At 45.2% G+C, this 16,870-nt stretch overlaps 1 protein-coding gene and 1 pseudogene across 1 annotated transcript in view; one reads left to right on the forward strand and one right to left on the reverse strand.

Moving 5' to 3' along the window:
• The window catches only part of LOC144738291 (uncharacterized), a 121,175-nt gene that overhangs the window by 48,842 nt on the left and 55,463 nt on the right, over positions 1-16,870 (reverse strand). The window lies entirely within an intron of this gene.
• Positions 1,927-15,928, forward strand: LOC144738278 (uncharacterized; annotated as a pseudogene).

Raw genomic sequence — 16,870 nt, forward strand, 5'->3', positions numbered from 1 at the left:
ACTCCTTGACGGGAACACACTTCTTTTATTAAATCTTGACTTGTAACAATACAACGCGTGGCCTCTCTTCTTCACAATGCGCTTCTCTGGACTCTGGATTCTGTGCTGCTGGCTCTCTGTGCCTCGTGTAGACTCCGCGCCTCGGCTACACTCCTCTCTCGCCTCGTGTAGACTCTGCGCCTCTGCTACACTCTCCACTCGCCTCGTGTAGACTTTGCATCTCTCTCTCTGGCTACACCGTATGCATACTCGGCTCGTGTAGACCTTCCTCTCTCGCTGGCTACACCGTATGCATACTCGGCTCGTGTAGACCGTTCTCTCTCGCTGGCTACACACTATACATTACTCAGCTCGTGTAGACCGTTCTCTCTCGCTGGCTACACACTATACATTACTCAGCTCGTGTAGACCGTTCTCTCTCGCTGGCTACACACTATACATTACTCAGCTCGTGTAGACCGTTCTCTCTCGCTGGCTACACACTATACATTACTCAGCTCGTGTAGACCGTTCTCTCTCGCTGGCTACACACTATACATTACTCAGCTCGTGTAGACCGTTCTCTCTCGCTGGCTACACACTATACCTTACTCTCCTCTACTCTCCATTACTCTCCTCTCCGGGCTCTATCTCTGCACCTTCGTCTTCATTCTTAGATGGTTCCACTTCTGCCCCCTGCTCCTCTGTGCATCACCTTATATACCCCTTCTTCCCGGGAGATGGAGCGGATGCGGACCTCAACGTCGGCACCGCTCCTCAGTTACCCAATCCCCACGCGCTATCCCTACGATCCGGTTCCGCTCAGCGCGTGTTTCCACTCCCCGACCAATCACACCGCGCTGCTACCCGATCACTCCCTCTGGGCGCGTCACCGGCACACAGCCAATCAGCAGCACTACCCCCACCCGCGCACTGACGCCTGCTCCTCCCCGTCAGCGCGCGTCACCACACACACACCCGTACATACGCGCTGGCACACGACATACACACCCAGCGCGTATCACCACTACACCTGTGACTTACAGCTTTCCACACCTTACGCCACGCTCCCACGCCCCCTTCATTCGTGTTTTGTTTCTCAGAAGGAGGCATTCCCTGTTGTTTGCCAATCCCCTGCCACGAGTAAAGTTTTGAAAAAACAACCCCCTTCCTTCATTGTCTCGTCCTCCATCTCTTCCGTCGTGAGAATTATTTTATTATGTTTTATTTTTATTATTTTATTACTTCCCTTCTACGTGACTTTACCGAAAGAACCATGAAGATGAATCCCTGCAGTTTAGAGGACATTGTCGGGTGAATATTAGCAAATTCACAGGAAGCACGGAATTATGCATGGAGATGTATGTAATTATTCAAACAGAAGTGTACAATTACGCAGTATTATGTGCATACGTATTAAGGTTAAATTACAATGGCCAGATTCGCTAAGCTATGTTGCTACATATGCGGATTGTTAATGTAAAAAATTAACAATTGAATGCAAAGTCCATGATAGGCCAAGTCGAGAACAAAGGATTTGGATGCTAGAGGGGAGTTATAAGGGGCTTACATTTAGGCCTCAAGACCATTTCGAGAGGGATTTCACTGAGGATAGACGCGCAACTCCTGGCTCTGCAGATTACCCTTTTCCTGCGAGACCCAGCCTGGCGAGCCCGATTGCCTGGCGACTGGGAGAGTTCGTGGCGATCTCTTCAGACGGGTTACAGGGAGATCGACACGCCGTGCATCAACAAGTAAGTGTCTTCGTTAGTGGATAAAACTGGTAGTCGCGTGTAGCCCGACTTACGAGACGTTACTGTGTGTCGGTTAGACGTTAGTGAGAGTTTGCTTTTTGGCAATTTGAGCCAGACATGCACGCAGCTTAGAGGGTGCCTTTAACTCTCAACAACACCCGCGACTGTTACTCTGCTCTGAAGAATCAGTCACATGGAGCAGATAAACTCTCCACAGCGCCACGCACACACGGGCGAGAAGCCGTTCAATTGCTCTGTTTGTTTGAAGGAATTTTCATGGAAGTCATATCTTCACAGGCACCAGAAGACACACACGGGCGAGAAGCCATTCAAGTGCTCTGTGTGTGGGAAGGCATTTTCACTGAAATCAAATCTTAACACTCACCAGAAAACACACTCTGGTGAGAAGCCATTCAATTGCTCTGTGTGTGGGAAGACATTTTCACTGAAATCCAATCTTAACACTCACCAGAAAACACACTCTGGTGAGAAGCCATTCAAGTGCTCTGTGTGTGGGAAGGCATTTTCACAGAAATCACATCTTAACACTCACCAGAAAACACACTCTGGTGAGAAGCCATTCAATTTCTCTGTGTGTGGGAAGACATTTTCACAGAAATCCAATCTTAACACTCACCAGAAGACACACACGGGCGAGAAGCCATTCAAGTGCGCTGTGTGTGGGAAGACATTTTCACTGAAATCCAATCTTAACACTCACCAGAAGACACACACGGGCGAGAAGCCATTCAATTGCTCTGTGTGTGGGAAGACATTTTCACTGAAATCCAATCTTAACACTCACCAGAAAACACACTCTGGTGAGAAGCCATTCAAGTGCTCTGTGTGTGGGAAGGCATTTTCACAGAAATCACATCTTAACACTCACCAGAAAACACACTCTGGTGAGAAGCCATTCAATTTCTCTGTGTGTGGGAAGACATTTTCACAGAAATCCAATCTTAACACTCACCAGAAGACACACACGGGCGAGAAGCCATTCAAGTGCGCTGTGTGTGGGAAGACATTTTCACTGAAATCCAATCTTAACACTCACCAGAAGACACACACGGGCGAGAAGCCATTCAATTGCTCTGTGTGTGGGAAGACATTTTCACTGAAATCCAATCTTAACACTCACCAGAAAACACACTCTGGTGAGAAGCCATTCAAGTGCTCTGTGTGTGGGAAGGCATTTTCACAGAAATCACATCTTAACACTCACCAGAAAACACACTCTGGTGAGAAGCCATTCAATTTCTCTGTGTGTGGGAAGACATTTTCACAGAAATCCAATCTTAACACTCACCAGAAGACACACACGGGCGAGAAGCCATTCAAGTGCGCTGTGTGTGGGAAGACATTTTCACTGAAATCCAATCTTAACACTCACCAGAAGACACACACGGGCGAGAAGCCATTCAATTGCTCTGTGTGTGGGAAGACATTTTCACTGAAATCCAATCTTAACACTCACCAGAAAACACACTCTGGTGAGAAGCCATTCAAGTGCTCTGTGTGTGGGAAGGCATTTTCACAGAAATCACATCTTAACACTCACCAAAAAACACACTCTGGTGAGAAGCCATTCAATTTCTCTGTGTGTGGGAAGACATTTTCACAGAAATCCAATCTTAACACTCACCAGAAGACACACACGGGCGAGAAGCCATTCAAGTGCGCTGTGTGTGGGAAGACATTTTCACTGAAATCCAATCTTAACACTCACCAGAAGACACACTCGGGCGAGAAGCCATTCAAATGCTCTCTTTGTGCGAAGGCATTTGTAAGGAAGTCAGATCTTCACAGGCACCAGAAAACGCACTCGGGTGAAAAGCCATTAAATTGCTCTCGGAGGGAGAGAACATGTTCACGGTCATCTCCACGAAACAAGCATCAGAAGATCCGGAATGATAGGGAAGTGGAATCAAAAGGTGTAATGCAAAGTGCTGCAATGAGTCCTGAAAAAAATGCATCTTTCGTTCCTATACAGGTGGATCCTGAGAGATGCCTAGATGTAGTGGATGTCATGAGTCCTGCCAACAATTCCTCTTTCGATCTCATGCAGTTGGATCCTGAGAGGTTGCTGGATGTAATGAGCCCTGACGACAATTCCTCTTTCGACCCCATGCAGGTGGATACTGAGAGATGTCTGCTGGAATGGCTGGAGAGTCAAAGTTTTGAGTACTTCTGTTAACTCTTGAAGTCCTGGAATGTGCATGTTTGTGTCTCTGTTAGATCAGTTAATAAGGTACGAAATATTATTTCCGTGATTTGCAGTACTCCAAGCTAGATTGATGTTTCGGCCACAACGCAAGCAGCCGTATTCAGGTGGAGAACAGGTCTGTCAAGTAGTCATTCAGACTCTGTCTACTTGACAGACCTATTCTCCACCTGAAGATGGCTGCTTGCGTTATGGCCGAAAAGTCGTTATGTTTTATTTTTATTATTTTATTACTTCACTTCTACGTGACTTTATCAAAAGAACCAAGAAGATTGATCCCTGCAGTCACGAAAGCTTTAAATCGAAATAGAGTGATGTTGTGAATGCTCTATAATGTGTTCAGATGAACGTATTCCTTTTAAGTTCCAGAAGTGTTCACTTATTTCAGGATTACAACAATGTTATACTTCTATAGATGCGTTGCTTCGTCTGGTGGTTGTATCATCGGGACTGGTAAATGTGTGGTGTTTATGGTAGAAGGTGCCATGCCATCTTCTCACAGCTAATTGCGTGTTGAAGTTTATTCTAGACGTCGTCACGTTAAGGTGGTGCTTTGTAGTCCTATCGGACTACTTGTTGATGTGTTGTGAAGCGCAGTGGTTGTGTGGTGGTTCAATTTCTAATTTTACTCTCGTGGTTAAGTGGTTTTGTTTAGCTAAAGTTGGAGAAATACTGTGATCACAACTTTGCTCTATATTTTAAACATGTTCTTGAATTTTTTTTTATCATTGTGTAATAAATAAATAACTTAATAATAGGTTTCAAAGTGTGCCTGGATTGCACGTTCGTTGTTCTTGTGTTTGATGGCTTGGACTTCTGGACGAATGGCTTCAGTCGAAAAGGATGTCAATGGGGAAATCGACGTTTACGTGTTAGATTTTAAGAATATGTTTTAACTGTTGAAATTGGGAAATAATTTGCCCAGTTCCTTCCTGTTTGAGCAAGCGTATTAATAAATATTTCGATACGAGTGTTAACGTGAATTTTCTTGCAGATTAATAAAGACCTGAATTGTTTTTAAAGATGACTGATCGTACGTTATTTCAACCATATCCTTCCTTTAAAAAACACGGACGAGTAGACATACACACACAAGTGTGCTTATAAACACGACTGTCTATACAGCGGTGTGCATTCACACACGAGTGTGCATGAGTCTCTACGAGTTTTAACTTTAATTTGCTTGCAGAACAATAAAGACCTGACATGTTAAAGATGACTAATCGTCCCTTTTTGCTACAATGTTCATAGCGAACACGTGTGGATGCGAGTTTCAGGTGAAGCATCTCCAGCATACAAGTTGACCCTCACCTGGCAGCATCGTGGCTGTCCGCTGATCACACTCATGACGTCACACTCATGACGTCACACGCACGAGCTGTAGGGGCGGGGCTCTGTCCGCTCAGTGGCGCTGTTTTCATTAATTTAGCACCACGAGCGGGGAGTCTCATCCCTGTAGTTCCCTGTTGTGGTGCCGCATTCATCACCACGTTGCCCTCAATTCTTTGTACGCAACACACACCCACACACGAGAGGACATAGCAGTGTATATGCATAGACGAATGTGCATACACACCGCTTTGTACATACAAACCGCTACACTACCGCTCCCCAAGTGTACTTACACAGCAGTGTAAATACACACACGCTTACAGGCAATACCATTTCGATTACCATTTAAAGTGTATGAAAGCAATCGTAATAAAATTTCGTGGATTAAATTAAACAAGTCACCTTGATTGTTCTGACGCGGTCATATCAACACAAGTACTTTCTAAAACAAAGTCAGCATGGTATAAACTTGCACCTCAAAGTCCAAATCACAATTTTAATACTTCAGTCTGCATTTCCATTGGTAACGCCTTTGAACTGGCAGCCGTTTGCAGCACATTGCAGGGTGAATATTAGCAAACTAACCCGAATTATGCGGTGACATGAACATATGTATTCAAGATTAAGCTCAATAGCCAGATTACAGAAGCTAATTGCTAGATATGCAGATTGTAAATTAAAAACATAACAATTGAATGTAAAGTTCGTAAAATGCTAAGTCTAGAACGTCATCTTTCATCAATGCAACATCATTCCAAACGACCCCACCATTCGTGTGCTGGTGTCATTGACCCAATTCGATTTATACCTGTGACCTACAGCTTTCCACACCTTACGCCACGCTCCCATGCCCCCTTCATTCGTTTTTTGTTTATCAGAAGAAGAGCCCCCTGTTGTTTGGCATTCCCCTGCCACGAGTAAAGTTCCGTAAAAATAATCCGCTACCTCATCGGCGGTGCCGGACGGTAACGCTGTGGTGGATGTGAACAATGTCCTGGAGGGAAGGCTCGTAGCCACCACAGAGGCCCACGAGGTCTATGGACGTGTGCAAGGCGCTTGTAATCTCTACATATTCAATAAAATTACCATAAAAAACACGTCCAAAATATTAAACACATACACTCGAGTTTAAGACGTCGGATTTCGGGACTAACATCATCCATAATAGAGGTTCTGGGGTTATATAGCCGAAGTATATGAATGTGTCGTTAAAATTATACATTAGATCAGTGCATACATATGTAATGCGAGCGTAAATGGCCAGGCCGGATGTGACGATCCTCGAGGGAGGAGTCAGGGTCACGTGGGAGACGGAGGAGTCAGGGTCACGTGGGCGAGGGGTTATAGGAAGGAGACCGGAAGACATCGCTTGCAGTCGAGGGAGTGAAGAGCGTAGACCACGTTGGGTGGCCGCCGTGCCTCAGCCTGGTGGCTGAGGGGCTCATCGGACGGCGCCAGCCAGCGGGGTTTAGAGAGAGCAGAGTGCGCGGGGCGCACAGGGCGTGCAGGGGTTGCACGGAGCAGCCGAGTAGCTGCAGAACTAGCGGAGGCTAGCACAGGGCGTGCGAGGTTGCACCAGCTGCAGAGTAGCTGCAGAGCTAGCGGAGGACTAGCACAGGGGGTGCGAGGTTGCACGGAGCAGCAGAGTAGCTGCAGAGCTAGCGGAGGACTAGCAGGGCGTGCGAGGTTGCATCAGCAGCAGAGTAGCTGCAGAGCGGAGCAGCAGGGGAGCTGCAGAGTGCGCGGGGCGCAAGGAGAGACGACGCTGGACCGAGGAGGAGGCCAGCGGGGTGAGCGGAAGACGAACACAAATAAAGGACCGACGGAGATCGACATCGTGTGACGGAGTCCTTTATTACATTGGTGTCAGAGTGGACTTTTTCAACGCAAAATAACATCGAGGAAGAGGGCCGAGAACTTGGAAAAGCGTAACCCACTTGTTACGTCTTCCGACGACGAAGAAACGGCCGCCGGCGCATGTCCTCCAGCGGCCACGCGGCGGTCCAACTTGAATCGCTGCGGCCCGTTCTGCTGGATTTTTATCTTTATACGTGACTTTACCGAAAGAACCAAAGAATAATTCCTTGCATTCAATTGTTATTCTCGCATGTAACGCTCCTCATATCTAACAGACCTAATCTCATGTGGCCATTGTGCTTAAGCCTAAGTAGTAATGTGCATTTCACTGCATCATTGTTCGCTTCCGTTTGAATACGGATGGGCATTTCCTTGCATAATTATGTGCATGTTGTTAGTTTGCACATTTACAATGGCCTGTAAACTGTGATCAAGTTATCGGCCTTAACTGTGAAATACGGTCTAAGATATTACAATGTTGATCGAGATAAACTTTAAGAGGTGCATGCATCATAGCGTGTTGACGTTGTTTTATGAATATGTTTAAGAACACTTGTTGACGAGGGTGTGTCTAGACAACGAAGGTGAATTGTTATATTCGCTCAATTAAAATGGTTGCAATTGCCGTGGATACCCATCTGGATGGTATAGTTTGTAAGCGTTGTTTATTATAATGTAACGCAACTATTATCACATTTCAGTCTATAGCAGAAAGTCCCGTGTGTTGTTACGCTGCTGTGTATGTACAGTGCTGTGTGCACTCACGTGTCTATATATTTTCCACGTGTTTTCACGCAACAATCGGGAGACCTCGTTGGCCGCTGTGATGGCTATGAGCCTTCCCTCTAGGACATTGCTCACATTTACCGCAGTATGTATCGATATGGAAAACAGACATGAGAACTGCGGGCCGCGGGATTTGAATTGCCTTATAATTACTAGTATCACATTGTGGTCGTATTAAAATCACACTATCCACTGCTGGATCTGCCCTTTCAATGGATTCATATATACACAGTATGATTATTTGACGTTAACGTATTGATTTTTTAACTGTTGAATTCCTGAAAGCTTCCAGCTGTAAGTAGCAGCTCGGCAGGACTGTGGGGTTAGAGCGGGGATATAAACGCGGCGCTTTTGGTTCGTGCCCACTTTTCCAGGCTTTTTGGCGATTTGAGACAGACATCCACGCAGATACTCTCTCCACAGCGCCACGCACACACGGGCGAGAATCCATTCAAGTGCTCTGTTTGTGGGAAGACATTTTCACAGAAATCTAATCTTAACAGTCACCAGAAAACACACACGGGCGAGAAGCCATTCAAGTGCGCTGTTTGTGGGAAGGCATTTGCTCAGAAATCAAATCCAAACAGTCACCAGAAAACACACTCGGGCGAGAAGCCATTCAAGTGCTCTGTTTGTTTGAAGGCATTTGCAGAGAAATCAACTCTAAACAGTCACCAGAAAACACACTCGGGCGAGAAGCCATTCAGATGCTCTGTTTGTGGGAAGGCATTTGCGGAGAAATCAACTCTTAACAGACACCAGAAAACACACAAGAACGAGAAGCCATTCAATTGCGCTGTGTGCGGGAAGGCATTTTCACGGAAATAAAATCTTCACAGTCACCAGAAAACACACTCGGGCGAGAAGCCATTTAATTGCTCTACGAGGGAGAGGACATGTTCACGGTCATCACCCCGAAACAAGCACCAGAAGATCCGCAATGATAGGGAAGTGAAATCAAAAGGTGAAATTCAAAGTGCTGCAATGAGTCCTGAAAAAAATGCATCTTTCGAACCTAGGCAGGTGGATCCTGAGAGATCGTTGCATAAAGCGGATGCAATGAGTCCTGACGACAATTCCACTTTCGACCCCATGCAGTTGGATACTCAAAAATGGCTGCTGGAGTGGCTGGAAAATCAAAGTTTTGAGCACTTCTTTTAGCTGTTGAAGTCCTGGAACGTGCATGTTTGTATCTCTGTAAGATCAATTAATAACGTACAACTCTTTTTTAATCAGTGATTTGCAGCAGTACTCCAAGCTAGTGTGATCATTTGAATTCATATGTTTGATTTCTCTGTGTGTTTGAAGCATTTTCACGGTTAGAAAACACTTCACAAGTCATCAGGAATAAAAAGCTGAATTCGAAAGTGATGTAATGAGTTCTAAAGGAAATTCCACTTTCGACCCCATGAAGTTGGATCCGGAGAGATGGCTGGATGTAGTGGAGTTGCTGAAGACTCAAACGTATTGAGTACATCTGTTAACTGTTGCCCTGTGTATATTCGTGTCTCTTAGATGTATTTTTTCAGTGATTTCCAGTACTCCGAGCTAGAGTGATGTTGTGAATGCTCTATAATGTGTTCAGATGAACGTATTCCTTTTAAGTTCCAGAAGTGTTCACTTATTTCAGGATGGCAACAATTTTATACTTCGATGGATACATTGCTTCGTCTGGTAGTTGGATCATCGGGGCTGTTAAATGGCTGGTGCTTATGCTAGAAGGTGGCATGTGTTGTAATCTTCTGACAGCAAATGATGTGAGCGTGCTGTCTTGTTTATTCCAGACTTTGTCACGTTAAGGTGGTGCTTCGTAGTCCTATCGGATTACTTGTTGATGTGGTGTGATGCGCAGTGGTTTTATGTTGGTTCAATTTCTAATTTTTCTCTCGTAGTTAAGTGGTTGTGCTGAGCTAAAGTTGGAGCAATACTGTGATCACAACTTTGCTCAATATTTTAAACATGTTCTTTAATTGTTTTATCATTGTGTAATAAATAAAACAACTTAAAATAATAGGTTTCAGATTGTGCTTGGATTGCACGTTCGTTGTTTTTGTGTTTGATATCTTGGACTTCTGGACGAATGGCTTCAGTCGAAAAGGACGTCAATGGGGAAATCGACGTTTACGTGTTAGATTTTTTAAATATGTTTTAACTGTTGAAATTGGGAAATAATTTGCCTTGTCCCTTCCTGTTTGAGCATGCGTATTAATAAAGATTTCAATACGAGTATTAACGTGAATTTTCTTGAAGATTAATAAAGACTTTAATTGTTTTTAAAGATGACTGATCGTACGTTATTTCAACCATATCCTTCCTAAAAAAAACACGGACGAGTAGACATACACACACAAGTGTGCTTATAAACACGACTGTTTATACAGCGGTGTGCATTCACACACGAGTGTGAATGTGTCTCTACGAGATTTAACTTTAATTTACTTGCAGAACAATAAAGACCTGACATGTTAAAGATGACTAATCGTCCCTTATTGCTACAATGTTCATAGCGAACACGTGTGGAGGCGAGTTTCAGGTGAAGCATCTCCAGCACACAAGTTGACCCTCACCTGGCAGCATCGTGGCTGTCCGCTGATCACACTCATGACGTCACACTCATGACGTCACACGCACGAGCTGTAGGGGCGGGGCTCTGTACGCTCAGTGGCGCTGTTTTCATTAATTTAGCACCACGAGCGGGGAGTCTCATCCCTGTAGTTCCCTGTTGTGGTGCCGCATTCATCACCACGTTGCCCCTCAATTATTTGTACGACACAATATGAAAATAAGTTGTGTGTTCCAATACACATACTTACACGAGTACACATACACACTCCCTTGTACACACACCCACACACGAGTTGACATACACAGTGCTGAAGAAAAATGAACGAATGTGCATCCACCCCGCTTTATACACACAAAGATTAAGATCCCCCGTATAGTCTTAACAGACGGTATGGGCAAGTGCTGTTAGCGAGCACCTATGAAGGCCGCAACGGTACACGAGGGGGTGGGTGGCCAGCACCACGCCCGACCGCCTTTGTCTCCCCAGTGGCAATGTTTACACACCGCACCAGGTACTCATTTGAGGCTGAGTCTACCTAGGGGAGGCCCGGGACCGGTTCAGATAATCGTCACTGGTGTTGGCCGTGAGCGGGAATCGAACCCGTGTCGCCGGGTTCATAGCTCAGCGCGCTAACCGCTACACTACCGCTCCCCACATATACACTCCCTTGTACACACACCCACACACGAGTGGATATACACAGTGCTGGAGGAAAATGCACGAATGTGCATACACAAGGCTTTGTACATAAACACACGGGTGCACATGCATACACGAGTGCGTACACCCATTTGTGCATCTATACATACAACACATATGTATAGATGCACAAATGAGTGTAAATGCATCGGGGTGTAGATACATGCACAGTGTAATTGCACACAGCAATATACATAAACACATGTGCACGTATACAGCAGTGTGCATGCTCAGGGATTGCGTTTCAACACACACAAATATGCGAGCACACACGATTGTACATACATACACACACACGTGTACAGACCCACACGTGTCCATGAACGAGTGTAAATACACACACGAGTGCACATGCACACGAATGTACACACAGCAGTACACACCCATGTACATACACATGGCTACAATTCCCTGTTGTGATGCCGCATCCATTAACACGTTGCCCTTCAATTCTTTGTACGACACAATATTATAACAATAATACACGAGTACACATATACACTCCCATGTACACACACCCACACACGAGTGGACAAACACAGAGGTGTAGATACATACACGAATGTGCATTCACACCGCTTTGTACATACACACACGGGTGCACATACATACACGAGTGTGCATACACACACGAGTATACATACACAGCAGTGCACGTACACAGGGATTGCGTTTGACATCACAAATAAATGGGCGAACAAATGATTGTACATACCTATACACACATACACGCGGGTACATAGCCACATGAACAAGTGTAAATATACACACGAGTGGACATACACAGCAGTACAGATCCATGTGCATACGCACAGTAGCAGACTAGGATAGCGGGGTTTTGTGATTATTTTCACAGGTTTACCTGACGATATAAATCTTAGATGCCCCACAACACTGAAGTACGTTATACTTTTGAACAAAAAACGCATTCAATTCTAATTCCTTCTCTGTTTCCACTCCAAATACTTGGAATTATTAATAATATTTTAAATAGTGGCCCATTGTTTAATGAGTGTAGTGAAGGCTTTAGTTTAGTTTATTTCATTCCATTTGTTTGCAATTGCTACGGAACACTGGTTGAGATTATTCTTCCCATTTATGAAATCTCTCTAGAATAATTTGCATTTTCTTCATGAACTTCCTTGCATTAATTTGTCATTCTCGCATGTAACGCTCCTCATATCTAAAATACCTAATTTCATGTGGCCATTGTGCTTAAGCCTAAGTAGTAATGTGCATTTCACTGCATAATTATTCGCATGCGTTTGAATACGGATGGGCATCTCCTTGCATAATCATGTGCATGTTGTTAGTTTGCACATTTACAATGGCCTGCAAATTGCAATCAATGCATCGGCCTTAACTGTGAAATACCGTCTAAGATATCACAATGTTGCTAGATATGCAGATTGTAATTTCCAAAAATAACAATTGAATGTAAAGTTCATGAAATGCAACGTCGGTTGTTTAGTTACTGCAGCTACATACTATTAACATTCCGTCCCTTTATTAATGCTACCCCTACCCCCTCCCTTTGATGCTGCTATTCCTGCATAACGCACGGGGATAATATGACTTTGAAAACCTCCCGTCCACCTCCTACGCCTTTCACAATTAGTGCTAATCACATACCTGCAGGCGTGGCCTGGACAGAGCCAGCCACGCCTGGGCGGAGCCGGCCACGCCAGAGCAGATGTAAGCGTGGTGTGAACGCAGAGCGAGGCTGTTGTACTCCGAAGCGAAGACATCATCGTTCCTCAAGTCCCGGGTCGTCGTCCTGGGCCAGGCAGGCCGTTGTCTGCCTGGTCCAGTCTGGGTCGTGTTCCAGAGTGTTAGTGAGTTGAGGAAGGTGGTCACCACCGCATGTACAGTGTTATATTACTTACCGTTTAATAAATAGTGTTGCCTCCAAGCTGCGTGTGTGTGCACCTAAGTCGAACCCACTACATATATACACACACCGAAGGTCGTATGTTACAGACTAAAAGATGACGATTGTTTTTTTTTGCGCAACGTTATTATGAACCACGCTTTCAAGCTAAAACATTCAGATGATTATTCAAAGTTTACGACAGAAATTATAACAAAACACACTCGTTTGCTAAAAGCACCATGCTCAACACGAGTGTCCTTAAATATGTTTATTAAACAGGTTCAGAACAGTATTAACTTGCACCTATTAGTCCAAGATGGGGCCGGCTAGTTTTTTTTGGCTAGTCCCGTGTGTGTTTGTTGTGTGAGGTGTCTTGATAGCAGTCGTTCTCCACTGCAGTCCTTGCATCTGCTGCTCAGATTCCTTCCACAGCTGTGGTCCCAGTGGCACCGTCTCTCCGGGGGGGAACCATGTGGTGTGTGTGTGTGTGACGTGTATCACGGGGTGTGTGGGTGTGTGCCTGGGATGTGTCACGGGGTAAGTGGGGAGCGGTGGTGCAGCGGTTAGCGCGCTGCGCTATGAACCTGGCGACCCGGGTTCGATTCCCGCTCACGGCCAACACCGCCAGTGACGATTATCTGAACCGGTCCTGGGCCTCCCCTAGGTCGACTCAGCCTCAAATGAGTACCTGGTGAGGTGTGTAAACATCGCCACTAGTGAGACAAAGGCGGTCGGGCGTGGTGCTGGCCACCCACCCTCTCGTGTACCGTTCCGGCCTTCATAGGTGCTCGCTAACAGCACTTGCCCCTACAGTCTGTTAAGGCTATACGGGGGATCTTTGTGTCACGGGGTGGGTGGGTAGTCTGGTGATAGTGGTCATGGTTGGCAGCGATCCACGACCACAACAACCACCCCTACTGTGTGGTGGACATGCCACCACAAAGCAGCACGCGGCGGAGGAGTGAGGTGATCGCTCTCGCCACGCGAGCAAGGCCCCCTCGCTTCCTCTTCTTTCCCTGCATCAACAACAACAACAATAACCGCCATTCGCCACTAAGTGGCGGTGACGTCACCACGACGCTTGTGCCAGGCCAAGTGCACCTTGAGGCTACCACGTGAAGTGTCGAACGCCCGCTGGCAGGAGGTTACGGTGCAGACCCAGCAGGTGCCACGGGTCGACTGACCGAGATGACTGGCTGATGCACCATCTGTGCCCCCTACTGTACCAACTTGATGTGCTTTAGCCACCCGGCGTTCCGCTCGTTGTTGTGAGCGTCGCTCCTCCGCCCTCCGTTGTTGTTGGAGGGCGACTGCCTCCAACTGCCCAGTAGCGTCCTTCACGAGCCTGCATCACCACCTCCACTACCTGCACCTCCTCCACCTCCTCCTTTGTCTCGTCCTCCATCTCTTCCGTCGTGAGAATTATTTTATTATGTTTTATTTTTATTATTTTATTACTTCCCTTCTACGTGACTTTACCGAGAGAACCATGAAGATGAATCCCTGCAGTTTAGAGGACATTGTCGGGTGAATATTAGCAAATTCACAGGAAGCACGGAATTATGCATGGAGATGTATGTAATTATTCAAACAGAAGTGTACAATTACGCAGTATAATGTACATACGTATTAAGGTTAAATTACAATGGCCAGATTCGTTAAGCTATGTTGCTACATATGCGGATTGTTAATGTAAAAATGAACAATTGAATGCAAAGTCCATGATATGCCCAGACGAGAACAAAGGATTTGTATGCTAAAGGGGAGTTATAAGGGGCTTAAATTCAGACCTCAAGACCATTTCGAGAGGGATTTCGCTGAGGATAGACGTGCAACTCCTCGCTCTGCAGATTACCCTTCTCCTGCGAGACCCAGCCTGGCGAGCCCGATTGCCTGGCGACTGGGAGAGTTCGTGGCGATTTCTTCAGACGGGTTACAGGGACATCGACACGCCGTGCATCAACAAGTAAGTGTCTTCGTTAGTGGATAAAACTGTTAGTCTCGTGTAGCCCGACTTACGAGACGTTACCGTGTCTCGGTTAGACGTTAGTGAGAGTTTGCTTTTTGGCGATTTGAGACAGACATCCACGCAGCTTAGAGGGTGCCTTTAACTCTCAACAACACGCGTGACTGTTACTCTGCTCTGAAAAATCAGTCACATGGAGCAGATAAACTCTCCACAGCGCCACGCACACACGGGCGAGAAGCCGTTCAATTGCTCTGATTGTGGGAAGGCATTTTCACTGAAATCAAATCTTAAAACTCACAAGAAAACACACACGGGCGAGAAGCCATTCAAGTGCTCTATTTGTGGAAAGGCATTTGCGGATAAATCAAACTTTAACAGTCACCAGAAAACACACACGGGCGAGAAGCCGTTCAATTGCGCTGTGTGCGATAAGGCATTTGCAAGGAAGTCAGATCTTTACAGTCACCAGAAAACACACTCGGGCGAGAAGCCATTCAAGTGCTCTGTTTGTGGGAAGGCATTTGCTTGGAAATCTATTCTTCACAGTCACCAGAAAACACACACGGGCGAGAAGCCGTTCAATTGCTCTATTTGTGGAAAGGCATTTGCGGATGAATCTAATCTTAACAGACACCAAAAAACACATAAGAACGAGAAGCCATTCAATTGCACTGTGTGCGGGAAGGCATTTTCACGGAAATAAAATCTTCACAGTCACCAGAAAACACACTCGGGCGAGAAGCCATTTAATTGCTCTACGAGGGAGAGGACATGTTCACGGTCATCACCCCGAAACAAGCACCAGAAGATCCGCAATGATAGGGAATTTAAATCAAAATGTAGAATTCAAAATGCTGCAATGAGTCCTGATAAAAATGCATCTTTCTAACCTTTGCAGGTGGATCCTGAGAGATGGCTGGATGGAATGGAGTGGCTGGAGACTCAAGCGTATTAAGTACATCTGTTAACTGTTGCATTGTGTATATTCGCGTCTCTAAGATATATTTTTTCAGTGATTTCCAGTACACCGAGCTGGAGTGTTGTTGTGAATGCTCTATAATGTGTTCAGATGAACGTATTCCTTTTAAGTTCCAGAAGTGTTCACTTATTTCAGGATGACAACAATGTTATATTTCTATAGATGCGTTGCTTCGTCTGGTGGTTGTATCATCGGGACTGGTAAATGTGTGGTGTTTATGGTAGAAGGTGCCATGTCATCTTCTCACAGATAATTGCGTGTTAAAGTTTATTCTAGACTTCGTCACGTTAAGGTGGTGCTTTGTAGTCCTATCGGATTACTTGTTGATGTGGTGTGATGCGCAGTGGTTTTATGGTGGTTCAATATCTAATTTTTCTCTCGTGGTTAAGTGGTCTTGTTGAGCTAAAGTTGGAAAAAAACTGTGATTACAACTTTGCTCAATATCTTAAACGTGTTCTTTCATTTTCGATATAAATCTTTCGTGACTGCAGGGATTCATCTTCTTGGTTCTTTCGGTAAAGTGACGTAGATTGGAAATAATAAAATAATAATATTTTATTATGTTTTATTTTTATTATTTCCATTCTACGTGACTTTACCGAAAGAACCAAGAAGATGTTCTTTAAAAAATGTTTTATCATTGTGTAATAAACAAAATAATTTAAAATAATTAGTTTCAGAGTGTGCGTGGATTGCACGTTCGTTGTTCTTGTGTTTGATGGCTTGGACTTCTGGACGAATGGCTTCAGTCGAAAAGGACGTCAATGGGGAAATCGACGTTTACGTGTTAGATTTTAAGAATATGTTTTAACTGTTGAATTCTTGTTGGGAAATAATATGCCTAGTTCCTTC

Source organism: Lampetra planeri, chromosome 81 (genome assembly GCF_965212315.1).
Source record: "Lampetra planeri chromosome 81, kcLamPlan1.2.h2, whole genome shotgun sequence".
In the NCBI taxonomy this organism is placed as follows: domain Eukaryota; kingdom Metazoa; phylum Chordata; class Hyperoartia; order Petromyzontiformes; family Petromyzontidae; genus Lampetra; species Lampetra planeri.